General features: G+C 51.3%; 1 protein-coding gene across 1 annotated transcript in view; it reads right to left on the bottom strand.

Annotated features, from left to right (window-relative positions):
* Positions 1 to 13,433, bottom strand: part of MOB3C (MOB kinase activator 3C) — a 50,874-nt gene extending 37,441 nt beyond the window's left edge. The window contains exon 1 of the mRNA XM_077824949.1: positions 13,249 to 13,433. The gene's annotated coding sequence lies outside the window, so the exon portion shown is untranslated. The remainder of the gene's footprint in view (positions 1 to 13,248) is intronic.
* Positions 13,434 to 13,793: the final 360 nt, after the last annotated feature.

The raw sequence follows: 13,793 nt of genomic DNA, 5'->3' as shown, positions 1-13,793 counted from the left end.
AGAATAGCAGGGTTGGAAGGGACCTCAGGTCATCTAGTCCAACCCCCTGCTCAAAGCAGGACCAGTCCCCAATTTTTGCCCCCGATCCCTAAATGGCTCCCTCAAGGCTTGAATTCACAACCCTGGGTTTAGCAGGCCAATGCTCAAACCACTGAGCTATCCCTCCCACCCCCGAAAAAAAAATTTTTTTCTCTTTTTTTTGTGGTCTAATATTTTAATAATTCATGTCCACCAAGTGAGAGACAGTCTTTACCCTGAAAAGCTTGCCAACTACTTTGATAAGTCAGAGCAAGGGTGGGAGAGGAACGAGGGGCAACAAAAAGGGGAAGTAACTTGCCCAAGGTCTCCAGCAGAAGGGACGAGAGCCCAGGCCACCTGAACTCCAATCCAGTACCCTGTTCACCTGTCACAACAACAACAACGGCCACAGACAGACACACAGGTCCTTCCATCCCACAGGGTCTGATACGGTGCTTTGCAGACTCAATTACAAGGTACACTGGACTCACTTCAGCCGCTAGAGAAGAGAAAATGCCTCTTGGGTGGAGCTCCGCGGGTATTTTAGAGCACACAGCAGCAATAGACAGAGTACAGCTAGAAGTCAATAGAGTCGGGGTGGTGAGGGCAAATTATCCAGACACCAGAGTATTAAATTTTGTCCCTCAGGAACAACTGGAGACAAGAGCTGGTTGTTGTGGCTGCTCATCTTTTCACTGTGGATGCCCTGTGCCTCCCTGTCTGAACAGCTGCCTGCTGTTGCATGAAAGCAAGGGTGAAATTCACCCCACACAGAGGGCAGCGCAAGATCCTCAGTTCCCACTGGGGCACAGGGATTTTCTTGCCCCTCTGGCCAGGGGTGGCTTTTGCTCCAAATGAGAGGGCAAACGCTACTCTCAGCCTAGCGGGGCGTCTTCCACTGATGCCAGCGAGAACTGCACCTGTGGGCCAAGGGCGCTGGAACAAGGGGGACCAGGAGCCATAGCTCCATCACTTTTTACCAGCTGTGAAGGCAAGCAACGGGGGGAGGGGCAGAGATAAGCGAGCAGGGGGTGGGCTCGTGGGGGAAGAGGTGGTGCGAGGGCGGGGCTTCAGGGGAAAAGGGACGTGGGGGGTGGGGCCACGGTTCAGGTGCCTTCCCCCCCTTTTAGGGAGCTTTGGTCACTCCTGTTGTGGACTAAAGAGCAGAGGTTGCCACTTAGCATGGGAAACAGGGCTCAAGCCCTCTGAGGCTGTATTCAGTGCCACTCTAGGGCAGTGCTGGGGCGGGGGGAAGCGGGGGCATCTGGGAGAGGTAGCAGGCCTTCTTGTTGGCTATGGCTCCAAGTCACTCTAGCAGCATCACGGCTTCCTGCCTAGCAGCACAGAAGGGCCTGAGAGGGAGGTTGGTGGTTTGTAACGCAAAGCATCCACCCAGTTACTGAGCCTGGAACTACTGCCAGATAAAGAATGAGCCTTATCTTGTATCTTCCTGCCTGGCTGTCACATTTTCAAGGCCCACCCTGCTGATACCGATAAGCTTTCCATGACTGCAAGTTTTCTGGACATTTAGGATTACATCTACTTCCAAAATAGACCGCCTGGGGCCCCCCCCATCCAGCAAAGTGCTGAAGCTCGCACTTAACTTGAAGCATGCAACTTACTGGACTCCTATTGACTTCAACAGAGCTATTCACATGTTTAAAGTGAAGTAGGTCCTTCAATACTTTCACTAGATCAGTGCCTTAAATATAATTGGTACATACACACACTACTATTCGGGCATTGGTAGTGACACCGTAGTTAAGGTTGCATCGAGATTTGCACTTAAAATAGGACTCAAAGTCCCTCATGCTACATAACATGCACCCGTGTCTGGAGCTTGGTCACCATTGCATAACACCTTGGACCAGAACCTCGGCTTGGCTAAATTAGCATCTCTCCACTAAAGTCACATACTCATCAAGTTTAAGGCCAGAAGGGATCCTGAAGATCAGCTAGTCCAGCAGTTTTCAACCTTTTTTTCATTTGCGGACTCCTGAAAAGTTTCAAGCGGAGGTGCAAACCCCTTTGGAAATCTTAGACGCAGGCTGTGGACCCTCATGGGGCTGCGGACCACCGGTTGAAAACCACTGCTCTAGCCTGACTTCTTGTAGGACACAGCCCAGAAAATGTCACCCCTGGACCTATTTTATCTATCTTAGAGTTTTATCCTGCCGCAAGTCACCACAGCATTTGAGCAACTTCCATGTAAAATCCAATAGCAATAACAAAGTCCGTAGTGGGCTTCCTGGAGCTTCTGGCACTTCTCCCACGCCAGGTAAAGACTCTGCTTGTGGTAGAGTGAAGGGCTGGGATATCAGGGGTGTTCGACTTGTGAGCGTCCCTTGTGGTGGGAAGGCTTTCCTTCCTCAAGTCCATGAGTAGGTCCGTCTACACGGCAAACAGGAGGGGTAAATTCCAGCTCGAGGAGTCATACCCACGCTAGGTCTGATCGAGCTAGCGTGCTAAAAAAATAGAAGTGTAGCTGCAGCAGTGTAAGCAGCCTCGTTGCTTGGAGTACGTCCTTGTGGTCTCAGATCGGCTTGTACTCAGCGCAGCCAGCCCCTTCCACCACTCGCCCCGCCGTGGCTTTATGCTCCTGTTTTCAGCACGAGCCAGGAAGCGCCGAAGGGGGGCTCGGCAAGAGCGTTTCAGAACCTCTGCCATAAAGCCTGGCACATAAAAAGTGAAAACCTGTGATCCATGAATAGAGGCTTTTAAATCCCTGTTCTGCCAATTGTTAAGGAGTTTATTTGTACATCTATATTCTACGGCTCTTTCCAACTCATTTGTACTCAATGGGAAGTGACTCTTCTCCAATAACCAGCTCCCAGGACATATTTCATCATACAAACTTATTCTACTGTATCACTTTCTTGTTATCATACACACTGATCTCTTCAATCATTAGGCAAATGGAGGCGGATTTCCTTTTTGGATATTTATTGTCTTACTAAAACCCAATTAAAATCAATGAAGCTATTAAGCATCTGGTCTGTGTTTTCTTACAGCGTCTCTGTGAAAGATATACATGAACTGGTGCACCGGAACAATCTGATTTCCTGTGCTCAAGTCCTTTAGTTAATCCGCTACAAAGGCAGCACGTACCTGCCTGGTCATTACATTCCAGTCTACCCCGAATGCAGTCAGCACCTACATGAGCTGTTTGCCATGGTTTTGCTTCGTGAGCCGTTGTCGGCACCGCTGCCAAATTGCACAGGCCTTGTAAATCCTTACAGGAATTTGGAAGAAAACAGATCTTCAGAAAAAGTAGAGGCAGAACGTTCCTCGTCAAAGCCAAGTCAGTCTGTAGAGCCACAAACCCACAAAAAAGCCAGGTCACTCCTCAATCTCCCTCAAGAGTGGGCAGTTTAGGATCAGCACAAATCTTGGATGGGGAGGGTAAAGCACAAAGCTAAGAGCCCAGGGGGTGAAATCCTGGCCCCACTGAACTGAGGGGAGTTTTGCCCTCCACAGCAATGAGGCCAGGGATTGCTGCCTTGCAGTCTAATCACCACTCTGGTTCTTGTGGTTAAGGCACTGAAATGGGACTTTAATTCCTGGCTCTGATACAGACTCCCTGCATGACCTTGGGCAAGTCACTTTGCCCCTCTGTGCCTCAGTTTCCCTGATTACAGAATGGAGATGGTGATCCTTTTGGACCTCACAGGGGCGTTAGGAGTGCTTGCAGTGGAAGCTGCTATACAAGTACAAAGTATTATTATTCATAGGGGGCTGACACTCTCAGCTATGGTTTCACACAAAGGCCTGGAAATCAATTGCATTACTTCAACAGACTGAGGGGAGGAAACCTGCAGTTAAAAGTGTAGGTCCAAATTTCCCCCCCTCCCGGCAACAGTAGCCTCTGATTTTGGGCAGCCAACCTTATTTATAAAGAGAGAACACACACACAGCGGGGTGGATGATGTTCCAGCCCTGCCCACGTGCTCAGGACTTCTCCATATAAACAGCAGGAAGATGGCCAAGTCTCAGGACATTCTAGGAGGGCTCAGGGAGGAAGAGTCTGGCCTCCAAATATCAGTACATGCTGCAGCGGCTTCTTACGTGGCTAGCAGGAGCTGCAATGCAGTAAGCTCAGACAGCCGCCTCACACCGTTAGACACACTCCCCCGATCTCTCCCACCTCTTCATTTAATGCATCCTGGAGCAACACAGTGGCCTAGAGGGGCACATTTTTGCTTTTAATTTTCACATTACAAAACAACCTCCTTCCCAAAGCAACAAATCCGCAGGGGGAAGAACAAGCAGCAGCTACAGTCTGTTCCATTACAGCAGGTGCCTACAAACCCTATCAAGGATACAGCTGAAATAAATCTCAGCCTCTGGAAGTCTAAAGCCCAGGCCTACAGGAAAGGGGACTTGGGGTCATTCTCTTGCTTTCTAGTCCCGATTTGCTGCTGCATTTGGGCAAGTCACTCTGCCGGCCTTAGTTTAATTCTTCTCTATCTTTCCAGGGTGCTTGGTGAGGCACCACTGATCTGCGATCCTGTATAGGGGCACTCACCTCTTGAGCACCGCCAAGTGGCGGGGTGCAATACTGCCTTCCTTTTCTCACCCCTGGTGCCACCTGCAGGCTGCTGGCTGCCCTCAAGGCCTTCAGTGGCTTGGCCCTCCAGCTGACTCACAAAGTCTGAATGACCCTTCTGGGGTATTAAAGAGTCTAGTAAATAAACAGTCTATTTGCCCTCGCTGAGATCCTCAGCTGCAGCTCTGGGCCCTTTAAATGTAGCCCTTTGTTCAGAGTCCCAAATAAGCCCCATCCCCTTTGTGGGGTTTATGCCAGTGGGTGGTGGCAGAACCTGGCTCATTCACTGCTCTGGGTTCCAGTCCAGGGACCCTATGCACAGTAGCCACATACTGCCCTCTCTAATCTGTCACTGCTGTTTCCTTGGGCTTCTTCCAGCCAGGCCCTTTATCTCCAGCCCTAGGTCAGGGCCAGCATCCTCAGATTCCTCTCTCTGCAATCCCAGCTGGGCAGGTCAGCCAGCCATGAACTCCATCTATTGTCAGGCTCCTGCGGTCAGAGAGAGACTCCCTCCTTCTCTCCTCCAATCCTAGCCAGTGACTGCTCCACTAACCCCCAGGCAGCTCCTTTTATCAGGGTCAGCAGGGCCCTGATTGGCTGTTGCTAGCCCGTCTAGCCCTGGAAGGACCAGGTCTCTGTGGTTTTCCAAAGTGGCTGCTCTGAAAAGTCCTATCTAGGCAAGCCTCGAGGACCCACCTTCGCTGCTCTTTTCTTCTCAGCTCACTGCTTCTTGGGGAATCATGTGGTAGGACCTTGGGGCTCCCAGCAGGGAACCACAAAGGGCTAACACACTCCACCACAGATCTGTAGACAGGCAGGTGAAAAGCACGATACAAGTATTCTTTTCTTTATAAGAATGTACTTAGGTATTTCTCTGGGAGGCCCAGAACTCATCCCTGCTGAGCAACGTCAGCCCTGCCAATTGCACATGGTATAAGCTGTGATGCCACCCAGGGGTTGAATCACGGCACGAACTGGGAACTGATCGGAAACCACGGGCTTTCGTTAATTTGTCCTAGTGACCAGGAGACCCATTGCAAAACAAAGATGCTGAGTCATGAATCAGTTCTCTCTCAGCTGTTGTTTAATCACTGGTGATATTCCCGGGCATGCAAGGACGTGCACTGGATTAGACCAATAACCCTTCAACCTTTGGCCCAGTTATAGCCACTGGCAGAGAGGAACCAATGCAACCCATGGCGCAGACGGACAGAGCTGCTGTTTGTCCCAATTGGTCTTTCCCTTGCTTGAAACCGTGGCTTATTACAATGTAGCCAGTCTGCATAGGGATTTGCCCGGTCTAACGTACTTATATGGCCCCTGTTACCACAGTATCGGAGCATCTCATGATCTGCAATGCATTTATCCTCACAACACGCCGGTGCAGTAAGGAAGTGCATTATGCCCATTTTATGGATGGAAAACAGAGGCACAGGGTGTCTAAGTGAGTTGCCCAAGAAGCCTGTGGCCAACCAGGAGACTGAACCCAGGTCTAGCACCCTAACCCCTGCACAGTGCCCCTCCATACATAAGAAGTGTCACACTGTGTCAGACCATGGTCCAGCTAGCCCGGTAGCCTGTCGCTGACAGCAGCCTGTACCAGCACTTGCGGGGGAGTGTACAGAAAGGGCACGTATGCAGTGACCCACTTGTGGCTTCCGGTAGTCAGAGGGTTCGATCGTCTCGACCATTCCTTCCGCTGGTGAGACCTTACAACAGCACTTGCTATTAGTTCCTTGCTGAGGGGTTGGGAGAAACCACCCATTTTGTGTTGCGTGGCTTAGCCAGGTTCCATGCTCCAATGGTTGTTTCGTTTCATGGAAATCAGTCCACTAGAGGCACCGAAAGGCCACAGAGCCGCACAAATCAACCCCGAGAACCTAAACTTCAGGATGGCATCATCCTCCCTCCCGTAGAGACCAGGGACACTTGCACCCCGGATTTTGGGCCCGTTGCTAACTGGATTGCAGTGAATTCAGTGAATTAGAACTAGCATTGCAATAGCATCTAGAGGCCCCATCGTGCCAGGCACTGTACGTACACATAGTGAGAGAGTGTCCCTGCCCCCAGAGAGCTTACAATCTATATAGCCAGCAGACAGGAAGGGAAACTGGGGCACGGGGCAGGGACGTGACTTGTCTGAGGTCACCCAGTAGGCCCGTGGTAAAGCCAGGAATAGAACCCAGGTCTCCTGACTCCCAGCCCAGTGCCTGACCAATCAGCCTGTCCTGTAGTCTCCCAGGCATTCATAGCACCAGCTCCGTCCAGTTTCCCAGCCCTCACGAGCAGCACAGCTGCAGCGTCCTCGCCCCAGCATCAGGATGGACGGAAGCAGGTGTGGGATGCCAACAGGTGGCCATCCCTGCCGGAGCTCCGGCTGCCTTTCCTGCTGCGCTGCCCCCATTGTGAGCGGGGCCCTTCCTGTCCCGGGCGGGCCTGTCCCGGCAGCCGCATCTCACAATCGCCTGCGGAGACAGGAAGTTGGAGAGCGACGGCTCCCTCCCCCTCTCCACAGTGGTCCATTCACCAGCCAGGGTCCCGGATTCATTTGCCAGCGAGCTGCAGGAGAAAGGCTTCGTTATTGGAGACAAAGGAAGCAAGGGGGAGCCCTGTTCCTGTACCTGCTGGGTCGGGCACGAATATAAGCTCCAGCATTGACTTGGCTGCCAATTTCAGCACCAGCTGCACTATGCTCATTCCTCTGGGCACATGGCCTTGTCTACACTGAGAGGAGGCACCGGATTAGCTTAAACTGGTTTAATTAAACCAGGGAAAATCCAGGTCGGTTTAAAACTGGTTTAATTGGTCTAGTCTGTGCCTGTAAATTTACCACCTAAGCCAATGCTCAAGCCAGGGCTAAGCCAAAATAGCTGTCCACATGCAGAGCTGTAACTCACAGCCTGTCTCCACGAGCAAGTTAAAGAGAGAGTTATACTGAGAGAAAAGTGCTTTACACTGGTATCGCCCTGCCGGTTCGGAAAGGGGAATAAGCCACGCTAGCAGAAGCACCTTTATAGCGGTATAACGGTGTCCACACTAGGGGTTGTACTGGTATAACTATCTTGCTTAAAATAATCATGCCCCTGTCTGATATAGTTATATGCATACAACACTGAAGAAACGTAGGGCTTCTCTTAATAGTTTTCCAAGAACAGGTTCCTTTGTGCCTCAGAAAGACAGGCGTTACTGGTGCGAGGGTTAGCGCTTTTCAGATGCAGACTGCCAGTGCTCCAGGCCAGTCCCGTCAGCTCCATTGCACAGATGGGGAAACTGAGGCACGGGTGGGGGTTGCATGAGTTGTCCAAAGTCACACAGCACCTCAGCAGCAGGGAGTCAGGAGACCTGGACTGGTGTTCCTGGCTGTGTTTCTCTGTGATCCGGGGCAGTCACTGCACCTCTTGATGCCTGTTTCCTCTCCCATTCTTTGTCTGTCTTGTCTATTTAGACTATAAACTCTTTGACGCATGGGCTTTCTCTTACTATGTGTATGTACAGCACCCAACACAATGGGGTCCTGGCTGATTTACCTTGGAATAGAACCCAACTCTCTCCTGACTCCCAGTTCAGCACCTACTCACTAGATCACACTGCCACAGCCAAATACAAAATGAATATTTCTCCAGGGTCAGATGCGGAAGGAAGCCACAACTAAAACGGCACCCACAGCCCATCTAGCTAAGTTTCAGTTCCCCTAGTCATCAGTCCGGCTTCAGAGACCACCCAATATGCACAGAAATCTTTAAACGTGAGAAGTCCAGCCAGCGTACGGTGTAAGGTACAGGGCACAGGGGTAATCAAACAATCGAGCGTCACCTCCACTTTGTTACACAGGTACACATAAAAGAGGAAAGGAAAGTAGCATGAATAGGGAAAGTGAGAAACTGAGGGCTGTGGCAAGAGATAGGCTGGGGAGCTACTGAGTTCTCATCCAAGTGCCAAGATACCAAGGTGATGGGCACAGTATGAGAACAGAACAGAATCCCGGCTCCGACTCTAATTTTCTCAGGCACTTGGGCAAGTCACACCCTCCCTGCCTCAGTTTCCCCATTTTTAGAACTAGGGTATATATGGTGCATCCCTCTCCTTGCTCAGTTTTGCTGTGCTTAGACTGAAAGCTCCTCAAGGCAAGGACTGGGCTTCCTTGTCTGTTGAAAAGCGTTTAGGCCCAGATCCTCAAATATACTGTAGTTCTAGAAATGGGGAAACTGAGCCAGGGAGGTTGTGACTTGCCCAGATGCCTGGAAGTTAGCCACATAAATATCTTTTAGGATCTGGGCCTTCATACATTGTGGGTGCTACCAGAAAGAATTAATAAGTAAGTATTATTAATAAACCATGAGAAAGAAAACTCAAGAGCACTGAGTGACCAAAACTAAAAGATCAGCCAGGAAAATGTATCCATCTGCTCATTGGCTGAGAACACAGCGTGGTACTTGATCTACAATTAAATGCAGTGCTGAGAGGCTGTTTGAAACCTTTAATTAATTAAGTCCCCTCTCGCATGCCAGTGGTCAGACGCTCACACAAGCATCTGGCTCCAGTAACCTCAAACAGCCACTGAGCAGCACGATCCAAATTTTAAAGCAGCAGAACAGCTGCTCTCACACTGGGACGGAGTGAGGCATTTAACATCCTAACACCATCCTAATGGATGGCTCTGACATGCCGCCAGCTCCTAAGGAGATGCTCAGCCAGGGGCGGGTCACAGATCGCAGGCCCTCAAATCCATGCACGACTTTTTGGTGGGGGTAAAAATCCATCTTTAGGAAATGCAGGGCCCCAGTTTGAAGCAAGGGGCCCCATGCCCGCTTGCATTTTTGAACCCGGGGGTAGGAAGGCAAGCAACCGTTTGCGGGCCTCTCTGCAAAATGTGAGTGTCCCTCCAAACATCAAGGCCTGGATCAACCTGTCTGTTGGAGGCTGCCTGAATCTGCGCAGAGCCTGAGTTTACAACAAACTGGTTTGCATGCCCCTGCAATGCTGCCCTCTAGTGGACAGACTTGGTCCTACCCCCTTCCCAACTCTACACCCCTGCCCTGCTCATGAGTGTACCAGATCTCTCTACCAGCCTTGTGAAGAGTTACCTTTTTAGTTCACTGATGCTTGGGTTTTGGGAGTTGACAGTCACCAATTTCCTCTTTCATGCCACATGCATGTGGTTTGTGGGTGACCTTGGGGCCTGTGTAGCTGCAAAAACACCCAAACATGGCAATGCCTCTCAGAGCCTGAGTCAACTGACTTGGGTTTGCATGGCTTGTCCTACTGGGTTAAAAATAACAGAGCAGACGTTCCCGCTTGAGTTTCAGAGCCCGGGCTCCAGCCATAGGTCCTGACTCCATGGGTGCTCCACAGCTCAAGCATCCATGGAAAAAAAAACAGGGGGTCCTCAGCACCCACCATCTACAGCTGTTTGGCGGGGCCCCGGGACTGGCTACCCATCAGCGAGCGGCTTGGATGATGGGGAGGGGGGGCGGAGAGGAGCGAGCGGTGGGAGGGCGGGGGAGGGGGTGGAGCGAGGGTGGGGCCTCGGGGCAGAGCAGGGGTGGAGCCCCCACAGAGAAAAAGAAAAGAAAAGTCAGTGCCCTTGACTCCAGCCCAAACAAGAACATCTACGTTGCTATTTTTAGCCCCGTAGCGCGAGACCCGCGAGCCTGAGTCCATCGACCGAGGCTCTGAGACTCGCTGGGGTGGGTTTTGTTTTTTCTCCCATGTGGGCATACCCGAAGCGGCCGCGTGCTGCAACCTCCAGCTAGGCAGACTCTGTGTGACAAAATAAAGAGGCCTGCAGTACTAGTCCGAGCTGCCTCAGTGGCTGACTGAAGTTTGACTGCAAGAGTCTTCGGTTCAATCTCACGCTTAAGGGAACTCCTCTCTTCCCTCACCAGTAAAAGAGGAAAGTCCCCCTGCTGACACATTACTTCGATAGCAGACAAGCACTGGCGAAGTCAGCGAGGAAACTGCTAGCTGAAGCTTAAAAGGGATAATCGCGAGATATTTCGATGGGATATTAACCTCTCCAGCCAGCTGGCCCGTCAGCCACCTGCACCTGTATTAATGATTATTAGTCGGGCTCTGATCCCGCATGCACGTTTGCACATGCCACTGCAGTCAACGGGACAAGGAGACTTAAAGTTAAGCACGCACATAAGCATTTGCAGGCTGGGAGCCTCATTACTGGTGTAGTGCAACCCTGATCCAAAGAGCCGTATGTTTGGAAATAGATCGGAAGTCCCCTAGGGCTCAGCAACATCACGCCCAAGTCAGCCATTTGCGCCCTGTCCTTGTACAGCCTTTGAGTTTAACCAAATCTAAGGGGACATGAAAGTATTCTATTTAAAAATGATCACTTGACCACAATGGTCCCCAAACAGGGCTGGTTTCTCTTCACTTCCTGCTGAAGCCAGACCCCGGCTGCATTGCCTTGCAGGAACGGGGTTATTGGCCGCAGATCCCAGATGCCGTCGCAAATGATGGAAAATTCCAGGAGACGTTCCAAGACAATTGCTGGGAGCGGGAGCTTGCTGCCAGGGCATGAAGGCCAAAGCAAACTAGCCTGGGAGAGGAAGGTCCAAAGAGGAGCCCCAGCTGATACATCCGATGAAGTGAGCTGTAGCTCAGGAAAGCTTATGCTCAAATAAATTGGTTAGTCTCTAAGGTGCCACAAGTCCTCCTTTTCTTTTTGCGAATACAGACTAACACGGCTGCTACTCTGAAAGCTGAGAGAAGATGATCTCCAAGAAGTGCAGAGCAACATTTACCTGCTCGATGTCATGGGAATATGCCTGTGGGTCCCAGGAAGGGAACTTCCCGCACAAACGGGAAGAAGGGGGCTGGAACAGACGCAGCCGTTCAGAGGCAGCACCAATCAACATAGCAACTAGGCACCGAAACCCAAGTCGGGAATCACCCTTCTGGCTGCTGCAATCAGGACACACACTGGGAAGTTGCAGCCAGGAGAGCGGTGCCCAGGTTACTCCTGTGACTGTTCCCCGCTCAGGACTTGGAACCCCCCTTCTGTCCCCTAGTGCACAACCTACAACCGAGCCAAGCAGATTTCTGCTTCCAGACCGTTGCCCCCGCCTGGTTTTGTTCACTGCCCTCTTCACCCTGCGCACTGCCAGGCAGTCCCCATCTGCTGCTTCCACGCCCACTGCCTGGTACCACCCAGCCCACCTGCCGCTCCCTCCACTGTCACATCTGCCTGCCCCACAATCCCCCTGCCCCAAGCTGGTGTTACCGGCTGGCCCATCACTCTGCCCAGTGCTAGCCCACTGAGTGCCCGGCATCATGTACCTTGGCTACTGCTACTCCAACACCCTCTTAGAATTCGCCTCTGATCATGCCTCCTTGTAGTGTTTGTTCCCCAAGGAACAAGGAGACAGCTTCAGTCTACCTAGCCCCCCCACCACAGTACAATCCACATCTTTCTCCTCCCCACACTTCTGTGAGGTAGGGTGGCGCTGTTATCCGAGAACAGAGGCACAGAGAGGCTAAGTGACTGGCCCAAGGTCACATGGGGAGTCTGTGGCAGAGGAGGGAACTGAACCAAGGTCAGAGGCCAATGCCTTCACCACCGGGCCAGCCTTCCTCCCACTAGACCGATCCTCTTACTTGGAAAGCAGAAGGGAGGTGTAGCTCCCTGGTCAGTGTGTGTTACACATCCCACTCTGTGTCTGATCCACAGAGGACATGGGTCTTCCAAAGCTGCCAGCTAGGGGATTTGGGGTCTGATCCAACACCTGTGTAAATCAGTAGGGGCTCATGCTCCTAGCTCTAGAGGGACCAGGTTCAGTCCTGAGTAACAGTCGCTACAGAGGCACAATCCCAAAAGGCCTGGGCTCAGTGGCTCCTGCTGCCTGTTCGGAGCATGTGAGCCATACAGCTCCCATGTGAGGGTCAGACATGGTACCAAAAACACCAGACACCAACCCTCTACAACTCATCTTCTGGTCAAACCCAAGCTCCTCCCGAACTCCGTGCTCTCACTCCAACATGTATGGGGACCAGATTCCAGGACATGCAATGGCCTCACTCAAGCCACTAGCTATGGGACATTTAACTGCAAAACACGACAGACCATACTCCCAGACCCTTGTCAGTTTCCTCAGCAAAGTCTTACAGTGGCAATTGGCCACCATCCAAACTCTGCTAAGCACAGAATACTGCTTCCAAACTTTGGCTGGTTTGGCTCCTCATCTGCTCCAGGAAGTGACATTTACTCCGCTCATCGGCTCAAAAGCCACATTCATCCCCCCTCTGCTATGGCTCGCCCCTCACGCTCGCCCCGGATGTCGCAAAATATGGGGTCACTAAATATTTACAAAAGCGACAAAGAGTCCTGTGCCACAGATCCAGACTAACACAGCTACCCCTCTGATACTAAACATTTATAAGCGCACCGGCTGAGCCAACCCTAGTTTGCAGCATCCAGCTCCTGAAATGCCCCCTCCCCTGCCCCCTAAAATGTACCATCTGCAACTTCATTGCAGGGGTGTGAAGTTGGGGGAATCAATCCACCTGGCTGCATTTGCTTTTGTTCCCAGTGGGACTGTGACACACAACAGGCTAGCAGGGAAAGCATGAGGTTGGAGTTGGAGGGGGCTTTACTGGGAGACAGTTATTCTCAGAGCAAGCCAGAAACTTCTTAAGGAAAGTTTAAAAACAAAACAAAACCAGACACTCACCTAACTCCAGAACTGATCTGAATTAGAGACCAAATCCCTCTCGAGTGTATGGAAAGGTCAGCTAGCTAGATCCTGCGGCTTCCTTCTGGGCTCCCTCGGTTTAGCTATGAGATCCCAGGGTCAGGGAAAAACTCACACACACACCAACCCTTGCTGGGGTTTTCATTAAAGAAACTCTGCCTGATCTTTCCTGCCCCCCCCAACCCAGTGATGTCATATCCTGAGTGTGTCCAGAAGTACAGCTGCCTTAGCAATAACTGACTCAAAAAAGAATCCGTAGCTTGCCCTGCCCCCTACGCCTCAATCTCTCTGTCTCCTGCTTCCACTCTGTGGTATGCAGCATAGCTGTAGCCAAGTTGGTCCCAGGATATTAGACAGACAAATGGATGAGGTAGTAACTTCTTTTGGACCAACTTCTGTTGATGAGAGAGAAGCTTTTGAGTTTACACAGAGCTCTCCTTCAGGTCTGGGAAATCACTCAGTGAGTCACAACTAAATACAAGGTGGAACAGGTTGTTTCACATAAGTGGTTAACATATATTTCA

The sequence above is a fragment of the Eretmochelys imbricata genome, chromosome 8, assembly GCF_965152235.1.
Source record: "Eretmochelys imbricata isolate rEreImb1 chromosome 8, rEreImb1.hap1, whole genome shotgun sequence".
Lineage (NCBI taxonomy): Eukaryota > Metazoa > Chordata > Testudines > Cheloniidae > Eretmochelys > Eretmochelys imbricata.
The sequence above is the reverse complement of the archived record's forward strand: the minus strand, read 5'-3'. Positions and strand labels throughout refer to the sequence as shown.